The 11,297-nt window shown below is 35.6% G+C and overlaps 1 pseudogene; it reads left to right on the top strand.

The window, feature by feature from the left end:
- The first annotated feature begins 5,240 nt into the window (after positions 1-5,240).
- LOC147454193 (uncharacterized) lies at positions 5,241-5,857 on the top strand (annotated as a pseudogene).
- The last annotated feature ends 5,440 nt before the right edge of the window (positions 5,858-11,297 follow it).

Genomic DNA, 11,297 nt, shown 5'->3' with positions numbered 1-11,297 from the left:
CATCAAAGACAAGGCAGTCAATGTTAAAAAAAAATTTGAAGAACGACTACAAATATTTGAAGAGGCCAACTTTTCAGAGAAAGGAGATAGTTGGAAGAAGGTACCTGAAAAGGGTCTTTCTGATGACTGAATTTTGGAGAACAACTACAAATATTTGAAGAGGCCAACTTTTTAGAGAAAGGAGATAGTTGGAAGAAGGTACCTGAAAAGGGTCTTTCTGATGATCTTTTTGATAATTTATTAGAACCATCCATCACAATAAAGGTGGGTCAATTGCTGAAATTAGTCCTTGATTTCAATCGGCAATTCTCTAGAAAATTGACTAGTCAAATCAAAGATAAGGGTGACAAACAAAAGGACAAAAGTAGTCAAATTGATTTAGCTTAAATTGTTTGTGGAGATGTAGCTTCATTTGATGTGAACTACAAAGTTCATGTGATCAATATTTTCATTGGGAAGGTCTACCTTTCATTTGTATTGGTAGTGGAGATTCAAGAGTCAACATCCTTCTTGAAATAGATTGCAAAAAATTAAACAAAATTGAAGTGGGAACCAACATATTTCTGTGTTAAAATGGTAGACCAAAGGAGAGTGAAACCTTTTGGAATCATCAAAAATAAAACGATAAGTATAGCAAGATTAACCTTTGTGGTGAACTTTGTTTTTCTAAAGTTTTATGTATGGGCATATTCAATTGTAAGTATGTGTGAAAGAAGGAAGAAGGACCAACTTCTCTATGTTTCCATGGTGTTCCTTGTGTTCCCGTATTTTCAATCTTTGTTCACTAATCTAAATATTTTGCAGTAAACCCGCATCTATAAAGAACAATTGTTTCTCTTTGTAAACATGAGAAGGGAGTGTTTACTATATTTTAATGGAAATCTTGAGTGTTATTATCCTCTATATTTTAACCTTACAAAGCCCCATAACATTTTGATCTCTAAAGACTGGGAAAGATAGGAATAGATGTTCACTATAGGGGTGCTTTGGGGGGATAGCGGCTTTGTTGGGCAGCCGGCAGCCCTTTCTCCTCATGTTGGGCACTAGTGAGTCTTAATTTTTGGAGAAAAAGTAGCTTGGGGTGTACAATCTTGCAAGGAATAATTAGACTTCATTCGTAGTGTGGTAGCTTTTCGGCTTCAAATTAAGCTTGCACAAACGGCTTGTGGTTTGGCATGGGGGGTCAACAACGTCCACAGAGTTCAAAGGCTACCACATTTGGGTAAGGACCTCCTTGTTTGTGTGACTAGAAGTCTAGAAATCATGCAAGGTAGGGCTCATCAAATTCAAAATAAATTCTTCTTTATCCTTTGGTTAGCGCAAACAGATCTAGTGGTTGTGGTCTTTTGTTGACTTGGGTGCTAGTCTTTGACAAAGAATAAAGTTCCCTATCATGGACGGGGTGTTGATGTCAAAGCAAGAAGGGGTCTTTGGCAGAAAGAAAAAAAAAACCTTTGCATGGAATCCTTGGGCACTCCTTCTTTGATCTCCTACCTTCTGTTTGGCAAGTACTTGGCTCGCCTTAGTTAACGAACTAGGGTCCACTTGGCATCTTCTTTGCTTGGGAGGTGCACTACATAATCATGTTGATGTACCATGTAAGTTCACTAGGATGGATTTTTGAATGCCAACATTTCAGAAAATTTAATAGAGAGACACTAACAAAATGGGTTTTCATATTCCATTCTGGAAAAGTTTCCTAGAATAAGGGGTCATTTTAATCATTCAAACATGTTGAAAAAGACGTAGCCCTTGATTGCACGTTATATGGAAGGTTCTTAATAGTGCACCTCTCAAGCTTCTTTGACAGGTACTTGATTTCCTTTCTAGTAATCTGCTTTGTATAATGGTTTGGGGATATTGAATGTCTCAATGTGGGGTGGTAGACCCCCTAAGGTGGTGACATTCATGGCACTCGTCAAGATTTTTGTATGGGTTTGAGGTATTGTTTATGGTCTTGTTGTATTGGTTACAAGACTTCATGTAAAATGACCCATAGTATAGACTCATAATGTGTCATTGAGTTCTCCTTGTCACCTCTATATGTCATCCATGGCTCTTGTTGAGCATGGGGGTGTTGTAAATTTCTTTTTTTAATGCTAATCTATTTTATATCCACTCACACTTGCGATTATGGCCTCTTAAAAAAGAGATAGTAGAGAATAGCTAACCATAGATCATAGTAAGGCAATGGTCACATGAGGCATAGTTAACAATTATTTGAATTGATAGCTATGCCTTTGTTGTGGTCACACGTTGAGGTTGGGTGGGCATACTTCCACTATGTCACGCTATGTATATCTATATATTTTGATAACTTCGCCAAAAGTCCCTTGTGCAAGGTATCTCTAGAGTGGGTTCCCACCTTCTATATTCTCCTTCCCTTTCTTAAATTTTGTCATGTATAAATTATTTTTCATAAATTTGTACAAACAAAAATTATCCTCCCCTTGATTGAATTTTTTCATGTACAATTTTTTTCATATATTTAGTCTTGATTTATTGTTTTTACTTATCTTTACTCTTATCTAGAGATTTATTATTTTCAAGCAAATGCACTTGTAGAGCTCATGGTGGCATAGCTCTTGCCATCACTTGTTGCTGAGGAGAACTGGAGGTAGAGTTCTCCTTCTATAGATAATCTTCTAAATGGACTATTGCTCCATTTGTTATGGTGTAAAGGCATGCCACATCTTTGTGTTCGAGTCATACATAGAGTCCTCTTGACTTTTATAATCTTCATTTCCGCCTGTTATGGTGTAAAGGCATGCCACATCTTTGTGTACGAGTCATACATAGAGTCCTCTTGACTTTGGTTAACCTTGCTTTGACTAGCTTATGATAGATAGGAGCCATATGTATCCATCTAGCTGGGTTTGGGTAATTAGCTTTAATTCTAGATTTTTAAAAAACCTCAGCCATTCTATTGAATGTGGTTAAGAGTTATTTTTTTTAGCAAGTTCCTTTTCAAGAATCCTTGAAGATTTAGTTGACAATTGTAGAAATTTATTTGTGTACTTCATCAAAAGGTTGATCTAATATTCCCATTGATATACCCATCATTTCTCTAAAAGTAATCAGGTCATTTTTTAGCTTTTTAACCATACTTTTTTGTTTTTTATTAGCAAAGAAAACTTTTTAGTCCACCCATAGGGTCTTGATTTGTTTGTACCACTTCCTTATTTGGTCCACAATTAGGATATATCTCATCTGATCTATAGGTTTGTTTAGGCAGGGCATAAAGCTATATAGAACCTGGGCAGTTTATCCTCTTTCATTGGATGCGCATACATGAGGATAAGGGAGACTAACCCGGATTCAATATAATTTGGGACTATCCACTTTTTGTGTTGGAAGTGCATACATGAGGAAAAGGGAGTCTTGACATTGCTTCAATATAATTTGGGACTATTTGGTTTTTGTGTTGCATGTTTTTTTTTTTAGAACTCTAACCAAATGGAACAAACTCTTTAGATCTTGTTCTTGTTCTCTAATCATCATTCAAGTGACATGCCCCCTACTACTGGATCCATTATATTCTAACTTGGAAGCTATTCTATGGTGTATGACTCTTTTAGAGATTTTTATTATTGATAAGACCTCTTTGACCTCTTTCTTGATGTTCTACATGCATCTATTGCCCATCAATATTTCCAATTGAGTTCAAGGTTAATGCCTTGCACTATTGTACCACTATTTTAGCACCAATAAACAATATCTAATACCCTTCCCAGATCCAAATAAGCATCATCATCATATAGGTAAGTTATGATCTTGAGCTAGCTCCTCCTAGATGGCTTTTCCCTTGTTTCTTTGTGTAAACCATTCTTTGTTAAATACCCTCTATTTTCCTTGTCATGGATATGGTCTACTATTGTGACTGAGATATTGTTGAGTTGGATATTCGCTAAGTTTGATTATTTGTTGACTTTGATTATTGTTGAGTCTAAATATTTGTTGGGTAGGAATATTTCTAGGTCTGATATTGCTGAGTCTGACATTTTGTCAGCTAGATTATTGTTGAGTCTGAATATTTGCTGGGTCGGAATATTGCTAGGTCAAATTTTGTTAAGTCTGATATTTTATGCCAAGAAGATCTTGTTGGAAAGTTATAACTATCATCTTGTACTTGTATTTTGGAAGAGTTTTGAGTAGGGGAATGCAAGAGAAGCTTTAGCCATGGTGTTCTTTGCTCTGTCTGATCTTTCTCTATGTTCTTTTTGTTGACTCTAAAGTTATCTGACTGAGTCTTTTGCTGAGTCTGATCATGGGCTGAGTGATTATTCTCTGTTTGAGAGCATGTGTGAGAGAGAGATTCATGTTTTGATAAATCCCAACACATTTGGCGATCCCGCTGGGCCATTGAAGGTTACGCCAACACATTTGGTGAACCTACTGCAGTTTTGTGTATGTTGTGTCTAACATTCTTATCTTGTTGATTACCTATTGTAATGGTATGTTTGTTGGGTTTGATTACCTTTTGTGTCAGCATTCGAGGTCGATGTTTGTGTTTCATGAGTGATGATCCAAGAACCTATCCCGAAGGAGAAACTTTTTGACCAAGGAGAGAAAATTCAAGAGCAGCAGAGATGATGGATTTCAGCCATCATGTTTGATTAGAAGCATTGTTGCAGATTCAAAATTCATATTTTGCTGCTATATGTGCTGCAGATTTAGGTTGCGCAGATTTAGCAAGGTGCTGCAGATTCAAGCTGCACAAAATGGAAAAAATTTGGATGATTTTGCAGAGACAAAAGAATAATTTATTGAAATCAGACAAAGGAATCTGATGTTGAATCTAATGTTGATAATCAGATCTGTCAAATTTTACAAATTCAAGAATGGTATCTTTTACTGAATTTTTTGAAACATATAAATATTTTTTTAAATACATCACTAACTAAAAATTCCCAATCAATATAAGCAACCAATTATATGGACTATATGGATCCCAATACAGCATCCATGGCTCTTTGTTTAGCAACGGATTGGTGTGGTGCACCGATCTTGAGGGCTAAACATGATTGTTGTATTTTAATGAAGTGAATGTTATGGGGGGGTAAAAGGAAGAAAGGAAAATGTGAGGTTTGCATGAGTAAGAAGCATGAGGTGGATGATTGTCCGTGTGTAGTTGATGAGTGCTCAAAGAGAGATGCTTGTAGGAAGTAGTGCATGGTGGATTTGTGCACAAAACTTCATAATATCAGCCACAAATTGCAAAGGCAACTTCTTATAACAAAATGGAAAGAGTCTTAGAGAAGCTAGATGATTTTGAAAATGACTTAGAGAATGCATATAAATGGCTAGATGATCATAAAGGGGATAGGCAAAAATCATGTTTTAGTGGAAAGAAGGTTTTCAAGTTGCAAAAATCATGTGAGAAACTGAGGGATGCATATGAGAATGAGTTTGAAGGGGATTCAAGTGATGATGATGGATGGAGAATGGGTCATGTAATCCACCAAGTAGGGATACCAAAGATGGAGGAGAAGGAGGTGCAAAAGGAGGTTGGCCCCAAAAGAGCCTAGAAGAACCCCTAGATACCCCTAATCTACCATTAGAGTATACCCATGGAGTGGAAGAGGAAGATCCATTGCTTAAGATTATGTTGTTTGCATATGGAAAATGTTGTTACCCTATTTGTGGGGAGAAGCATGGCATACATAACCATGATGTTGTTCATGTTATTTAAAGCCCACTTGAAGAGGTGGATAGTGAGATGAATGTAGAGGAAGAATTGTTGGAAATCAGATTTGATGAGGAGGAATTTTTGGAAAACATATCAGTCCAAGAGGAGTCTCCACCAAAAAGATCCCTACAGGTGAAAATGTTGCAAAAAGGTGCTAAGGAACATTGAAGGAGTTTACAGATGTTGATTCTGATGATCGACAAATTCTAACAAAAAATCAGATCACTATGCCAAGTGGTGCGGATGATCAAACGAATCATAATTTTGGCTTTGAATGTTTCGAAGGACACATTTTGATGTTACAGGTTGATGTCAAGCAAGGATATGTTTCAATTGGAGAGAATTGGAAGAAGCAGATTGATTGTTGTTCCAATCTAAACAGGGATGAATCAAAAAAAGGTCTTACATATCAGATTGAGCATGAAGAATGTCAAGAGCAAGTCTTTGAGGAGTGTAAAACGGTTCTAACAGGTTTTGTGGAGCATGCAATGATGTTTGAAATGCAGAATGATGAAATTTCAATGGATGTGCATTCTAAAATTGATGTGGGACAAGTTGTTCTCAATCCAAGCATACTTTTGTTGAGATGTATGTTTTTAAAGCTGATGAGATAGTAGAAGTGAATTCTTACAGGATGGACTGTCAGATATGGATGGTGGACTACCACAATTCACGATATTATGTGCTACAGATTTTGGAGTTGCAACTGGGTAAAGAAGAATACATTATAGGAATGTTCAGGTGGACTTAATGATTGGATTAGGTGGAATGTGCCTTTTACAGGAGGATGATCTGATTTTGAAAGATATGGAGGATGCTCTAATTTTGAAATTTTGGAGTTGGAAAACTTTCAATGAAATGACAGAAAGTTCACAATGCAAAAAGGCAGCAATACATCAGATCCATTAACAATGGAAAGTCAATTAGTTGAAGCAGTGGGTATCTCAAAAATCTATAGAGGAGCATTTTGTAAATGGAAGGTTAGTGGATACTCAGAATTTTAAAGAGGACGTTTCATTGGAGTTTGTGTGAATTTTTTCACCAAGTTGAAATTGTTTCCTACACTTCATCTTTGGAGTAGAGGATTTCTCATTGAATTTTGGTTCCATCAGTTTATTTTGTGTGATTTGATTTGGATGTATTTGTATTTGAGAGGTTCCCTACCTTGGCATGCTGTCAAAAAGTGGAGTACAATGATATAGGATTGCACATGTAAGGTGGAAAAACATTTGATTTTTGAAGCAACATCAAAATAAGGACATGTTGCTGCAAAGGACAATGGAATGGCTATCAAGATGTTGTAGATGTGCAGGAGTCCATCAGTATGCAAAAAATTCAGCTAGAGACTCAAATGCAACAAGTAGAAAATTCTGGTGTATCTAAAGTTTTGCTGCAGAAACAAACTCAATTAATGGATAGTCTAAAATCAAAGATGGAGTCTATGGAAGAGAAGCATAAACAAGAGCCGCAAGAAATTTTGATACAGCATCCGAGTGAAGTGAAAAAAGTTAAAATGTCACTTGACATGTTTAAGGAGTGGACACAAACTTTGGAGATCATAGTTCAGCTTGAACTAGAGCAATTGGAGAGTAGAAATACAAATTTGAAGGTTCAAAATGAATTTCTAAATCTCTGGCTTCAACCTTTGTTGGAGTTGAAGAAGCATGCATTAGGTCAAGAAGATGCAGATGTAAATGGTGTGTTGATGTTTGAGGAAGATCTTTCAATCGTAAAGCAGAAAATGGTAGAGAGCATCCAAGAAGTTTGGAAGGTCATTAAGGTCCATGAGTATAGAGCCAATGAATTGGGGAATGTTTGGGCAATGTTTAGTTTCTATCTATGATGTATTTTGTGTACCTTGGTTTAAGTACCAGACACTACCCTTTGCTTCATATGAAGATCCTAGCATTGAGTTTTTCATAGTGTTGTATGGTGTATTTGTATATCTTGGATTAGGTTCCAAGCACTATACTTTATGCTATATAGTAACTAGGGATTTTTGGAAAAATAGGATAAGGCATTTGACTTTGATCAAGGGATGTGTGGATCTGAATCGGATTTCTCCGAAATCCACCACCAGGGCGTGCCATGTGTTGATTGAGATATTGCTAAGTTGGATATTTGCTAAGTCTGATTATTTGTTGAATCTGATTATTGCTGAGTCTGATATTTGGTCAGTCGGATTATTGTTGAGTCTGAATACTTTTGGGTCTGTATATTTGTTGGGTTGGAATATTGCTGGGTCAAAATATTGCTAGGTCGGATTTTCTTGAGTCTGATATTTTATGCCAAGAAGATCTTGTTGGAAAGTTATAACTATCATCTTACGGTTGTATTTTGGAAGAGTTTTGAGTAGGGGAATGGGAGAGAAGCTTTAGTCATGTTGTTCTTTGCTCTGTTTGATCTTTCTTTATGTTCTATTTGCTGACTCTGAACTTATTTGACTGTGTCTTTTGCTGAGTCTAATCATGGAGTGAGTGTTTATACTCTGTTTGAGAGCATGTGTGTGAGAGAGATTCATGTGTTGATGAACCCCAACATCTACCTCTCTCCCAAGCGTTTGATCTTGCCTATTGTTTTGGATCTATTCCAGTGGCTATTGTGATTGATCAAGTGTTTGATCAGCCTACCCCCCTTTATTGTCATCATCTTTCTTTGAATTTTGTTTACCATCTATGTAATCATCTTCTTTATCATCATCCTCTTCCTCATCTTCTTTCTTTGAATTTGGTTTACCATCTATGTAATCATCTTCTTGATCATCATCTTTCTTTGAATTTGATTTATCATCATTGTCTTGCTTTAACATGTTTTAGTATTGCTTGATTAACTAAGGCACTACTATATTTGATTCTTTTTTTTTCTAGGTCTTATTTTAAGTTTGTGACTAGATTTTGCAATCTTTGAGATTTAGTGTGAGGTTGCCTTTTAAATCACTAATGCACATCAATGAATGGTAGAGATATTTGTCCATAATGGACTACTTGAGTACAATGTGGACCTTTTTTAGACTATCATTGGCTGCTTATTTCTAGTCCAACAAAGACTTGTGCTTTGTGAGCTCGTTGGGGATTTCTAAATTTTGAGCATTGAGGTTTGAGTGATGCAACTTCAAATGTTCTTTTTTTTTGTTGCAATTGTTTTAATGATTTTGGTATGTTGTTATCTTTCTCATTCTTATTCAATAAAAATTTATTTGAGTTTATGAACATTTATTTTTCACTTGTCAGTATTGATTGTCTAATGTTTAAACTATTTATGGAGGTGAGATATGTCAAAAATTTGAATCTATTGTGAGCCTCCATCATTTTCCCTACAACATTGACAATGGTATTCCAGCCAATTTGAATCGTAACTACACATCCATCTATAATGGTTTCTACATTGGTGCTTTTAGTTTCACGTCTGACCACTAGAACATTGTATGGCACTGCCATACAATGTCCCACTGGTTTCTACATCGGTGCTTTCAATCTCATATCTAGCCACCAGGACATTGTATGGCACTACCATTCATCAAGAAGTGTCTACTATAATTAGATCACCCATTAGTTGATTCTTTTAAAAGCCTTTAGTCGGTCCAGTTCCCTTTAAACTATCATTGTGGTGATTGTTATTGATTTCCTTGTACGAATGGTGGAGCTCTTCAATTATCTAGTTTGAAATATTCTTTAGATCGATAGAAATATGTAAGGTATATGTCCATCACTCTAGGGATAATGTATATTTCTATTTGCGTACTAAGAAATGCACTCTTTGTTGTGTTCCATGAGCTTCTTCATATTCTCCAAGTTGTGTGTACATCTTTGAAACCCTGATTCCAACAACTGGTATCGGACTACATTGAGTCCTCCTCCCGGACATCATATGTGAGTATCACCATCACACTCTTGCTAACTTTCTCTGAATTGGGTGAGCTTTGGTGAGTGTCAAAAAGTCAAGTGATACTTTGGAAAGGCTTGTAGAGGTTGGTGTGCTCAAAATTTTTATTTGAGCTCATATTGGCCTCCATTTATACTACATGTAGTACTACATAGGTAATTTTTTCCTTCAATGCAATTTTTTGCCTAACAAGTTCCTTACATCTCTCTTCGGTTTGTGCTACATAGCACGTATAAGTCCTTCTTTGTTTTTCCTCTTTTTGAGAAGTTTTCACATAGGGCATAGTCATGTAGAGGCTGACCCTCTACATGTTTACACACAAAGATAGGGAGAAAGAAGAAGGTGTTGAGAGAGAAACACATGTAATGATTTCATTAGTCATTGAGTTACAAGCATCAAGAAACCGTTCAAGCCCAATTCAAGAAACTTCATGATTGATTGGTAATAACACATAAATAATGCACACGAACTCCATTTCATTACCTTTCCTTGGCCATCCGTAGCCCCATACACTGAATTTCCATTAGTAGACATTCTTCCCATGAAGATACAAGTACCTAAGAATTTCATATAGCTTGAAAATGGGAATTAAGGCATAACCTTGAGTAGAAAGCCCATTAGTACTCCAGGTGGTACACCCAAGTGTAGAATTTTCTCAAATTTTGGGCTTGACACCACAAAATCCCTTGTTTAGAAAAACAATAAGCACTAATAACTATATAGAGTGAAAATTGAAGTGCCTAAAACTTTATCCCAGATTCACGAACTACACACTACATAACCACTAGACACCTCTCATAAGCTCTAAAAATATTCACAATGATATCCCAATTTATGCACCACCTGACCACATAACAATGTGAATAACAAGTGAAATCCTCATTTAAAGACACAGGTCATACAATAGAAACTTGTAGAACCATAACTTAATGATCAAGTTTTCACTCAACAAAAATTCACTAAAAATAGCCAAATTCAGGTTCAAGATCCCCTACACCCTAAAATTTGCACTTCTACATTTTACAATACTAAATTTTGTATGATTAATTTCTACACTGAATATTGTAGTACTGATATCTTCATCACTAAAACAAAATTCTTGCAAATTGCATCCCTTTGAAAATTTGAAATTCATCAAACATATCCCTAAAACATCTTCTCAAGTAAACAAACTGCTTTCAAGAGCACTTTGTTTACTTGACCATCCATCATTCTTGGGAAATTCAATTTAAAACAGTCCCTTGTTTGAAACTCAACCATTTTGGTTATCAAAGATTTCAACTTTAGCAAGAAAAACATCCAAAATATCAAATCCCTTTGAAATCCACTGGCATTTTTCAAATTAGGTTTGAATCTTCATCTCTTTATCATTGTTTTGCAAAATATCATTTAAACAATATGAGGCTAAAAATATTGAATTGTCTCGGGTAACCCCTATATAATGTGCATTCATCCATGGGTTAAATTTTTAAAAATCCCTTTTTTAACACATTTGAATGAATAAAACGGCCCCTTATTTTAGGATTTTTTTCCAAAATTAAATATAAAACTCCCTTATTTTAATATGCCTTTTCTGAATTGCGTACAATTTTTATATTTTAAAAACCCTCTTGATGAATTAACATGATTACATAGTGCACCCGCAAGAGAATGGTCAAAATCAACATCTTTTATCTACAAAATCTAATTTGCAAAATCAAAGTTTATGAAATTTGAAGAAATTAAG

Source organism: Adiantum capillus-veneris, chromosome 7, assembly GCF_014529385.1.
Source record: "Adiantum capillus-veneris isolate H3 chromosome 7, ASM1452938v2, whole genome shotgun sequence".
Classification (NCBI taxonomy): domain Eukaryota; kingdom Viridiplantae; phylum Streptophyta; class Polypodiopsida; order Polypodiales; family Pteridaceae; genus Adiantum; species Adiantum capillus-veneris.
Note: the sequence above shows the minus strand (reverse complement) of the source record. Positions and strands in the feature narration are given on the sequence as shown.